This window comes from Schistocerca americana, unplaced genomic scaffold, assembly GCF_021461395.2.
Source record: "Schistocerca americana isolate TAMUIC-IGC-003095 unplaced genomic scaffold, iqSchAmer2.1 HiC_scaffold_16, whole genome shotgun sequence".
Lineage (NCBI taxonomy): Eukaryota > Metazoa > Arthropoda > Insecta > Orthoptera > Acrididae > Schistocerca > Schistocerca americana.
In genome coordinates this window covers 3,010,274-3,021,159 of record NW_025725687.1, presented here as the reverse complement: position 1 = coordinate 3,021,159, position 10,886 = coordinate 3,010,274, and positions in this window count along the sequence as shown.

The window sequence follows — 10,886 nt, the reverse complement described above, 5'->3', positions numbered from 1 at the left end:
ACAGTAAACCTGAACTGAAACATCGGAATCTAAAATTGGACTCTCAGGAGAGGTTCAAATCACAGAAAGTTAGAGTGACAGTCGTCTTGTACTTAAGTCGGCATTGTGCCTTTTGTATAAAATTCATATGCAATTTCTATGTTTCATCGTCAATAAGAAGGTCCAAGGTATTCTGTAAAACTGAAGAGAAGCATCGGAATCTAAAACTGGACTCACAGGAGAGGTTCACATCATAGAAAATTAGAGTGTCAATCCTCTTGTACTTAAGTCGGCATTGTGCCGTTTGTATTAAATTCGGTTTCAATTTCTGTGTTTCATCGTCAATAAGTAGGTCCAAGGGATACAGTAAACCTGAAGTGAAGCATCGGAATCTAAAACTGGACTCACAGGAGAGGTTCAAATCATAGAAAGTTAGAGTGTCAGTCCTCTTGTACTTAAGTCGGCATTGTGCCTTTTGTATTAAATTCGGATGCAATTTCTGTGTTTCATCGTCAATAAGACGGCCTTAGGTATACTGAAAACCTGAAGTGAAGCATCGGAATCTAAAACTGGACTCACAGGAGAGGTTCCTATCATAGAATGTTAGAGTGTCAGTCCTCTTGTACCTAAGTCGGCATTGTGCCTTTTGTATTAAATTAGGATGCAATTTCTGTGTTTGATCATCCATAAGATGGTCCAAGTTATACAGTAAACCCGAAGTGAAGCATCGGAATCTAAAGCTCAACTCACAGGAGAGGTTCAAATCATAGAAAGTTATAGTGTCAGTCCTCTTGTACTTAAGTCGGCATTGTGCATTTTGTATTAAATTCGGATGCAATTTCTGTGTTTCATCGTCTATAAGAAGGTCCAAGGTATATAGTAAACCTGAAGTGAAGCATTGGAATCTAAAACTGGACTCACAGGGGAGGTTCACATCATAGAAAGCTAGAGTGTCAGACCTCTTGTACTTAAGTCGGCATTGTGCCGTTTGTATTAAATTCGGTAGCAATATCTGTGTTTCATCGTCAACAAGAAGGTCCAAGGGATCCAGTAAACCTGAAGTGAAGCATCGGAATCTAAAACTAGATTCACAGGAGAGGTTCAAATCATAGAAAGTTAGAGAGTCAGTCCTCTTGAACTTATGTCGGCATTGTGCTTTTTGTATTAAATGCGGATGTAATTTCTGTGCTTCATCGTCAATAAGAAGGTCAAGGAATACAGTAAACCTGAAGTGAAGCATCGGAATCTAAAACTGGACTCACAGGAGGGGTTCAAAACATAGAAAGTGAGAGTGTCAGTCCTCTTGTACTTAAGTCGGCATTGTGCCTTTTGTATTAAATTCGGATGCAATTTCTGTGTTTCATCGTCAATAAGAAGGTCCAAGGTATACAGGAGAGCTGAAGTGAAGCATCGGAATCTAAAAGTGGACTCACAGGGGAGGTTCAAATCATAGAAAGTTAGAGTGTCAGTCCTCTTGTAATTAAGTCGACATTGTGCCTTTTGTATTAAATTCGGATGCAATTTCTGTGTTTCATCGTCAATAAGAAGGTCCAAGGGATACAGAAAACCTGAAGTGAAGCATCGGAATCTCAAACTGGACCCACAGAAGGGGTTCAAATCATAGAAAGTTAGAGTGTCAGTCTTGTACATAAGTCAGCATTCTGCCTTTTGTATTAAATTCGGATGCAAGTTCTGTGTTTCATCGTCAATAAGAAGGTCCAACGGATACAGTAAACCTGAAGTGAAGCATCCTAATCTGAAACTAGACTCACAGATGAGGTTTAAATCAAAGAAAGATAGAGTGTCGGTCCTCTTGTACTTAAGTCGGCATTGTGCCTTTTGTATTAAATTCGGATGCAATTTCTGTGTTTCATTGACAATAAGAAGGGCCAAGTTATACATTAAACCTGAAGTGAAGCATCGGAATCTAAAACTGGTCTCACAGGAGACGTTCCGATCATAGAAAGTTAGAGTGTCAGTCCTCTTCTACGTAAGTCAGCATTCTGCCTTTTGTATTAAATTCGGATACAATTTCTGTGTTTCATCGTCAATAAGAAGGTCCAAGGGATAGAGTAAACCTGAAGTGAAGCATCTGAATCTAAAACTGGACTCACAGGAGAGGTTTAAATCAAAGAAATTTACAGTGTCTGTCCTCTTGTACTTAAGTCGTCATTGTGACTTTTGTATTAAATTCGGATGCATTTTCTGTGTTTCATCGTCAATAAGAAGGTCCAAGGTATACAGTAAACCTGAAGTGAAGCATCGGAATCTAAAACTGGACTCACAGGAGCAATTCATATCATAGAAAGTTAGAGTGTCACTCCTCTTGTACTTAAGTAGGCATTGTCACTTTTGTATGAAATTCGGATGCAATTTCCATGTTTCATCGTCAATAAGAAGGTCCATGGGATACAGTAAACCTGAAGTGAAGCATCGGAATCTAAAACTGGAGTCACAGAAGAGGTTCAAATCATAGAAAGTTAGAGTGTCAGTCTTGTACTTAAGTCAGCATTCTGCCTTTTGTATTAAATTCGGGTGCAATTTCTGTGTTTCATCGTTAATAAGAAGGTCCAACGGATACAGTACACCTGAAGTGAAGCATCGGAATTTAAAACTGGACTCACAGTAGAGGTTTAAATCAAAGAAAGATAGAGTGTCGGTCCTCTTGTACTTAAGTCGGCATTGTGCCTTTTGTATTAAATTCGGATGAAATTTCTATGTTTCATCGTCAATAAGATGGTCCAAGGTATACAGTAAACCTGAAGTGAAGCATCGGAATCTAAAACTGGGCTCACAGGAGAGGTTCAAATCATAGAAAGTTATAGTGTCAGTCCTCTTCTACTTAAGTCAGCATTCTGCCTTTTGTATTAAATTCGGATACAATTTCTGTGTTTCATCGTCAATAAGAACGTCCAAGGTATACAGCAAACCTGAAGTGAAGCATCGGAATCTAAAACTCGACTCACAGGAGAGGTTCGTATCATAGACAGTTAGAGTGTCCGTCCTCTTGTACTTAAGTCTTCATTGTGCCTATTGTATTAAATTCGGATGCAATTTCTGTGCTTCATCGTAAATAAGAAAGTCCAAGGGATACAGTAAACCTGAAGTGGAGCATCGGAATCTAGAACCGGACTCACAGGAGAGGTTTGAATAGCAGAAAGTTAGAGTGTCAGTCGTCTTGTACTTAATTCGGCATTGTGCCTTTTGTATTAAATTCGGATGTAATTTCTATGTTTCATCGTCAATAAGAAGATCCAAGGTATACAGTAAAACTAAAGAGAAGCATCGGAATCTAAAACTGGACTCACAGGAGCGGTTCACATCATAAAAAGTTAGAGTGTCAGTCCTCTTGTACTTCAGTCGGCAAGGTGCCTTTTGTATTAAATTCAAATGCAATTTCTGTGCTTCATCGTCGATTAGATGATTTAAGGTATACAGTAAACCTGAAGTGAAGCATCGGAATCTAAAACTGGACTCACAGGAGAGGTTCAAATCATAGAAAGTTAGAGTGTCGATCAACTTCTACTTTCGTCGGCATTGTTCCTTTTGTATTAAATTCGCATGCAATTTCTGTGTTTGATCATCAATAAGAAGGTCCAAGGTATACAGTAAACCTTAAGTGAAGCATCGGAATCTAAAACTCAACTCACAGGAGAGGTTCAAATCATAGAAAGTTATAGTGTCTGTCCTCTTCTACGTAAGTCGGCATTGTGCCTTTTGTATTACATTCGGATACAATTTCTGTGATTCATCGTCAATAAGAAGGTCAAAGGTATACAGTAAACCTGAAGTGAAGCATCGGAATCTAAAACTGGACTCACAGGAGCGGTTAAAATCATAGATAGTTAGAGTGTCACTCCTCTTGTACTTAAGTCAACATTGTGCCTTTTGTATTAAATTCGGATGCAATTTCTGTGTTTCATCGTCAATAAGAACGTCCAAGGTATACAGCAAACCTGAAGTGAAGCATCGGAATCTAAAACTCGACTCACAGGAGAGGTTCGTATCATAAACAGTTAGAGTGTCCGTCCTCTTGTACTTAAGTCTTCATTGTGCCTATTGTATTAAATTCGGATGCAATTTCTGTGTTTCATCGTCAATAAGAAAGTCCAAGGTATACAGTAAACCTGAAGTGAAGCATCGGAATCTAAAACTGGACTCACAGGAGAGGTTCAAATCATAGAAAGTTAAGCTGTCAGTCCTCTTCTACTTACTTCGGCATGTGCCTTTTGTATTAATTTCGGATGCAATTTCTGTGTTTCATCGTCAATAAGAAGGTCAAAGGGATACAGTAAACCTGAAGTGAAGCATCGGAATCTGAAACTGGACTCACAGGAGAGGTTCAATTCATAGAAAGATAGAGTGTCAGTCCTCTTGTACTTAAGTCGGCATTGTGCCTTTTGTATTAAATTCGGATGCAATTTTGGTGTTTCATCGTCAATAAGAAGGTCTTAGGTATACTGTAAACCTGAAGTGAAGCATCGGAATTTGAAACTGGACTCACAGGAGAGGTTCCAATCATAGAAAGTTAGAGTGTCAGTCCTCTTGTACTTAAGTCGGCATTGTGCCTTTTGTATTAAATTCGGATGCAATTTCCGTGTTTCATCGTCAATATGAACGTCCAAGGGATACAGTAAACCTGAAGTGAAGCATTGGAATCTACACCTGGATTCACAGGAGAGGTTCAAATCATAGAAAGTTAGTGTCTCAGTCCTATTGTACTTCAGTCGGCATTGTGCTTTTTGTATTAAATTCGGATGCAATTCCTGTGTTTCATCGTCAATAAGATGGTCCAAGGTATACAGTAAACCTGAAGTAAAGCATCGGAATCTGAAACTGGACTCACAGGAGAGGTTCAATTCATAGAAAGATAGAGTGTCAGTCCTCTTGTACTTAAGTCGGCATTGTGCCTTTTGTATTAAATTCGGATGCAATTTCTGTGTTTCATCGTCAATAAGAAGGTCCAAGGGATACAGTAAACCTAAAGTGAAACATCGGAATGTAAAACTGGACTCACAGGAGAGGTTCAAATCATAGAAAGATAGAGTGTCAGTCCTCTTGTACTTAAGTCGGCATTGTGCCGTTTGTATTAAATTCGGTAGCAATATCTGTGTTTCATCGTCAATAAGAAGGTCCAAGGGATACAGTAAACCTGAATTGAAGCATCGGAATCTAAATCTGGACTCACAGGAGATTTTCAAATCATAGAAAGTTAGAGTGTCAGTCCTCTTGTACTTAAGTCGGCATTGTGGCTTATGTATTAAATTCGGATGCAATTTCTGTGTTTCATCGTCAATATGAAGATCTTAGGTATACTGTAAACCTGAAGTGAAGCATCGGAATCTAAAACTGGACTCACAGGAGAGGTTCCAATCATAGAACGTTAGAGTGTCTGTCCTCTTGTACTTAAGTCGGCATTGTGCATTTTGTATTAAATTTGGATGCAATTTCTGTGCTTCATCGTCAATAAGAATGTCCAATGGATACAGTAAACCTGAAGTGAAGCATCAGAATCTAAAACTGGGCTCACAGGAGAGGTTCAAATCATAGATAGTGAGAGTGTCAGTCCTCTTGTACTTAAGTCGGCATTGTGCCTTTTGTATTAAATTCGGATGCAATTTCTGTGTTTGATCATCAATAAGAAGGTCAAGTTATACAGTAAACCTTAAGTGAAGCATCGGAATCTAAAACTCCACTCACAGGAGAGGTTCAGTTCATAGAAAGTTATAGTGTCAGTCCTCTTGTACTTAAGTCGGCATTGTGCCTTTTGTATTAAATTCGGATGCAATTTCTGTGTATCATCGTCATTAAGAAGGTCCAAGGGATGCAGTAAACCTAAAGTGAAACATCGGAATGTAAAACTGGACTCACAGGAGTGGTTGGAATCATAGAAAGTTAGAGTGTCAGTCCTCTTGTACTTAAGTCTTCATTGTGCCTTTTGTATTAAATTCGGATGCAATTTCTGTGTTTCATCGTCAATAAGAAAGTCCAAGGTATACAGTAAACCTGAAGTGAGGCATTGGAATCTGAAACTGGACTCACAGGAGAGGTTCAAATCATAGAAACTAAAGTTGTCAGTCTTCTTCTACTTACGTCGGCATTTTGCATTTTGTATTAATTTCGGATGCAATTTCTGTGTTTCATCGTCAATAAGAAGGTCCAAGGTATACAGTAAACCTGAAGTGAAGCATCGGAATCTAAAACTGGACTCACAGGAGAGGTTTAAATCAAAGAAAGTTAGATTGTCTGTCCGCTTGTACTTAAGTCGGGATTGTGCTTTTTGTATTAAATTCGGATGCAATTTCTGTGTTTCATCGTCAATAAGAATTTCCAAGGGATACAGTAAGCCTGAAGTGAAGCATCGGAATCTAAAACTGGACTCACAGGAGAGTTTTAAATCAAAGAAAGTTACAGTGTCTGTCCTCTTGTACTTAAGTCGTCATTGAGAATTTTGTATTAAATTCGGATGCAATTTCTGTGTTTCATCGTCAATAAGAAGGTCCAAGGTATACAGTAGACTTGAAGTGAAGCATCGGAATCTAAAACTGGACTCACAGGAGAGGTTTAAATCAAAGAAAGTTATAGTGTCTGTCCTCTTGTACTTCAGTCGGCATTGTGCATTTTGTATTTAATTCGGATGCAATTCCTGTGTTTCATCGTCAATAAGAAGGTCCGAGGTATACAGTAAACCTGAAGTGAAGCATCGGAATCTAAAACTGGACTCACAGGGAGGTTCAAATCATAGAAAGATAGAGTGTCAGTCCTCTTGTACTTAAGTCGGCATTGTGCCTTTTGTTTTAAATTCGGATGGAATTTCTGTGTTTCATCGTCAATAAGAAGGTCCAAGGGATACAGTAAACCTGAAGTGAAGCATCGGAATCTAAAACTGGACTCACAGGAGAGGTTTAAATCAAAGTTAGAGTGTCTGTCCTCTTGTACTTAAGTCGGCATTGTGCCTTTTTTATTAAATTCGGATGCAATTTCTGTGCTTCATCGTAAATAAGAAGGTCCAAGGGATACAGTAAACCTGAAGTGGAGCATCGGAATCTAAAACCGGACTCACAGGAGAGGTTTGAATAGCAGAAAGTTAGAGTGTCAGTTGTCTTGTACTTAAGTCGGCATTGTGCCTTTTGTATTAAATTCGGATGTAATTTCTATGTTTCATCGTCAATAAGAAGATCCAAGGTATACAGTAAAACTGAAGAGAAGCATCGGAATCTAAAACTGGACTCACAGGAGCGGTTCACATCATAAAAAGTTAGAGTGTCAGTCCTCTTGTACTTCAGTCGGCAAGGTGCCTTTTGTATTAAATTCAAATGCAATTTCTGTGCTTCATCGTCAATTAGATGACTTAAGGTATACAGTAAACCTGAAGTGAAGCATCGGAATCTAAAACTGGACTCACAGGAGGGGTTCAAATCATAGAAAGTTATAGTGTCAGTCCTCTTCTACGTAAGTCGGCATTGTGCCTTTTGTATTAAATTCGGATACAATTTCTGTGATTCATCGTCAATAAGAAGGTCAAAGGTATACAGTAAACCTGAAGTGAAGCATCGGAATCTAAAACTGGACTCACAGGAGAGGTTCCAATCATAGAAAGTTATAGTGTCAGTCCTCTCCTACGTAAGTCGGCATTGTGCCTTTTGTATTAAATTCGGATACAATTTCTGTGATTCATCGTCAATAAGAAGGTCAAAGGTATACAGCAAACCTGAAGTGAAGCATCGGAATCTAAAACTCGACTCACAGGAGAGGTTCGTATCATAGACAGTTAGAGTGTCCGTCCTCTTGTACTTAAGTCTTCATTGTGCCTATTGTATTAAATTCGGATGCAATTTCTGTGTTTCGTCGTCAATAAGAAAGTCCAAGGTATACAGTAAACCTGAAGTGAAGCATCGGAATCTAAAACTGGACTCACAGGAGAGGTTCAAATCATAGAAAGTTAAGGTGTCAGTCCTCTTCTACTTACTTCGGCATTGTGCCTTTTGTATTAATTTCGGATGCAATTTCTGTGTTTCATCGTCAATAAGAAGGTCCAAGGGATACAGTAAACCTGAAGTGAAGCATCGGAATCTAAAACTGGACTCACAGGAGAGGTTCAAATCACAGAAAGTTAGAGTGTCAGTCCTCTTGTACTTAAGTCGGCATTGTGCCTTTTGTATTAAATTCGGATGCAATTTTGGTGTTTCATCGTCAATAAGAAGGTCTTAGGTATACTGTAAACCTGAAGTGAAGCATCCGAATTTGAAACTGGACTCACAGGAGAGGTTCCAATCATAGAAAGTTTGAGTGTCAGTCCTCTTGTACTTAAGTCGGCATTGTGCCTTTTGTATTAAATTCGGATGCAATTTCTGTGTTTCATCGTCAATATGACCGTCCAAGGGATACAGTAAACCTGAAGTGAAGCATCGGAATCTAAAACTGGACGCACAGGAGAGGTTTAAATCAAAGAAAGTTAGAGTGTCTGTTCTCTTGTACTTAAGTCGGCATTGTGCGTTTTGTATTAAATTTGGATGCAATTTCTGTGCTTCATCGTCAATAAGAAGGTCCAAGGTATACAGTAAACCTGAAGTAAAGCATCGGAATCTGAAACTGGACTCACAGGAGAGGTTCAATTCATAGAAAGATAGAGTGTCAGTCCTCTTGTACTTAAGTCGGCATTGTGCCTTTTGTATTAAATTCGGATGCAATTTCTGTGTTTCATCGTCAATAAGAAGGTCCAAGGGATACAGTAAACCTAAAGTGAAGCATCGGAATGTAAAACTGGACTCACAGGAGAGGTTCAAATCATAGAAAGATAGAGTGTCAGTCCTCTTGTACTTAAGTCGGCATTGTGCCTTTTGTATTACATTCGGATGCAATTTCTGTGTTTCATCGTCAATAAGAAGGGCCAAGGTATACAGTAAACCTGAAGTGAAGCATCGGAATCTAAAACTGGACTCACAGGAGAGGTTCAAATCATAGAAAGTTAGTGTCTCAGTCCAATTGTACTTCAGTCGGCATTGTGCTTTTTGTATTAAATTCGGATGCAATTCCTGTGTTTCATCGTCAATAAGAAGGTCCAAGGTATACAGTAAACCTGAAGTAAAGCATCGGAATCTGAAACTGGACTCACAGGAGAGGTTCAATTCATAGAAAGGTAGAGTGTCAGTCCTCTTGTACTTAAGTCGGCATTGTGCCTTTTGTATTAAATTCGGATGCAATTTCTGTGTTTCATCGTCAATAAGAAGGTCCAAGGGATACAGTAAACCTAAAGTGAAGCATCGGAATGTAAAACTGGACTCACAGGAGAGGTTCAAATCATAGAAAGATAGAGTGTCAGTCCTCTTGTACTTAAGTCGGCATTGTGCCGTTTGTATTAAATTCGGTAGCAATATCTGTGTTTCATCGTAAATAAGAAGGTCCAAGGGATACAGTAAACCTGAATTGAAGCATCGGAATCTAAATCTGGACTCACAGGAGATTTTCAAATCATAGAAAGTTAGAGTGTCAGTCCTCTTGTACTTAAGTCGGCATTGTGGCTTATGTATTAAATTCGGATGCAATTTCTGTGTTTCATCGTCAATAAGAAGATCTTAGGTATACTGTAAACCTGAAGTGAAGCATCGGAATCTAAAACTCAACTCACAGGAGAGGTTCAAATCATAGAAAGTTATAGTGTCAGTCCTCTTGTACTTAAGACTTCATTGTGCCTTTTGTATTAAATTCGGATGCAATTTCTGTGTTTCATCGTCAATAACAAGGTCCAAGGTATACAGTAAAACTGAAGTGAAGCATCGGAATCTAAAACTGGACTTACAGGAGAGGTTCAAATGATAGAAAGGTAAGGTGTCAGTCCTCTTCTGCTTACGTCGGCATTGTGCCTTTTGTATTAATTTCAGATGCAATTTCTGTGTTTCATCGTCAATAAGAAGGTCGAAGGTGTACAGTAAACCTGAAGTGAAGCATCGGAATCTAATACTGGACTCACAGGAGAGGTTCTAATCATAGAAAGTTAAGGTGTCAGTCCTCTTCTACTTACGTCGGTATTGTGCATTTTGTATTAATTTCGGATGCAATTTCTGTGTTTCATCGTCAATAAGAAGGTCCAAGGTATACAGTAAACCTGAAGTGAAGCATCGGAATCTAAAACTGGACTCACAGGAGCGGTTTAAATCAAAGAAAGTTAGAGTGTCTGTCCTCTTGTACTTAAGTCGGCATTGTGGTTTTTGTATTAAATTCGGATGCAATTTCTGTGTTTCATCGTCAATAAGAATTTCCAAGGGATACAGTAAACCTACAGTGAAGCATCGGAATCTAAAACTGGACTCACAGGAGAGGTTCAAATCATAGACAGTTAGAGTGTCAGTCCTCTTGTACTTAAGTCGGCATCGTGAATTTTGTATTAAATTCGGAAGCTATTTCTATGATTCATCGTCAATAAGAAGGTCTTAGGTATACTGTAAACCTGAAGTGAAGCATCGGAATCTAAGACTGGACTCACAGGAAAGGTTCAAATCATAGAAAGTTAGTGTCTCAGTCCTATTGTACTTCAGTCGGCATTGTGCTTTTTGTATTAAATTCGGATGCAATTCCTGTGTTTCATCGTCAATAAGAAGGTCCAAGGTATACAGTAAACCTGAAGTAAAGCATCGGAATCTGAAACTGGACTCACAGGAGAGGTTCAATTCATAGAAAGGTAGATTGTCAGTCCTCTTGTACTTAAGTCGGCATTGTGCCTTTTGTATTAAATTCGGATGCAATTTCTGTGTTTCATCGTCAATAAGAAGGTCCAAGGGATACAGTAAACCTAAAGTGAAGCATCGGAATGTAAAACTGGACTCACAGGAGAGGTTCAAATCATAGGAAGATAGAGTGTCAGTCCTCTTGTACTTAAGTCGGCATTGTGCCGTTTGTATTAAATTCGG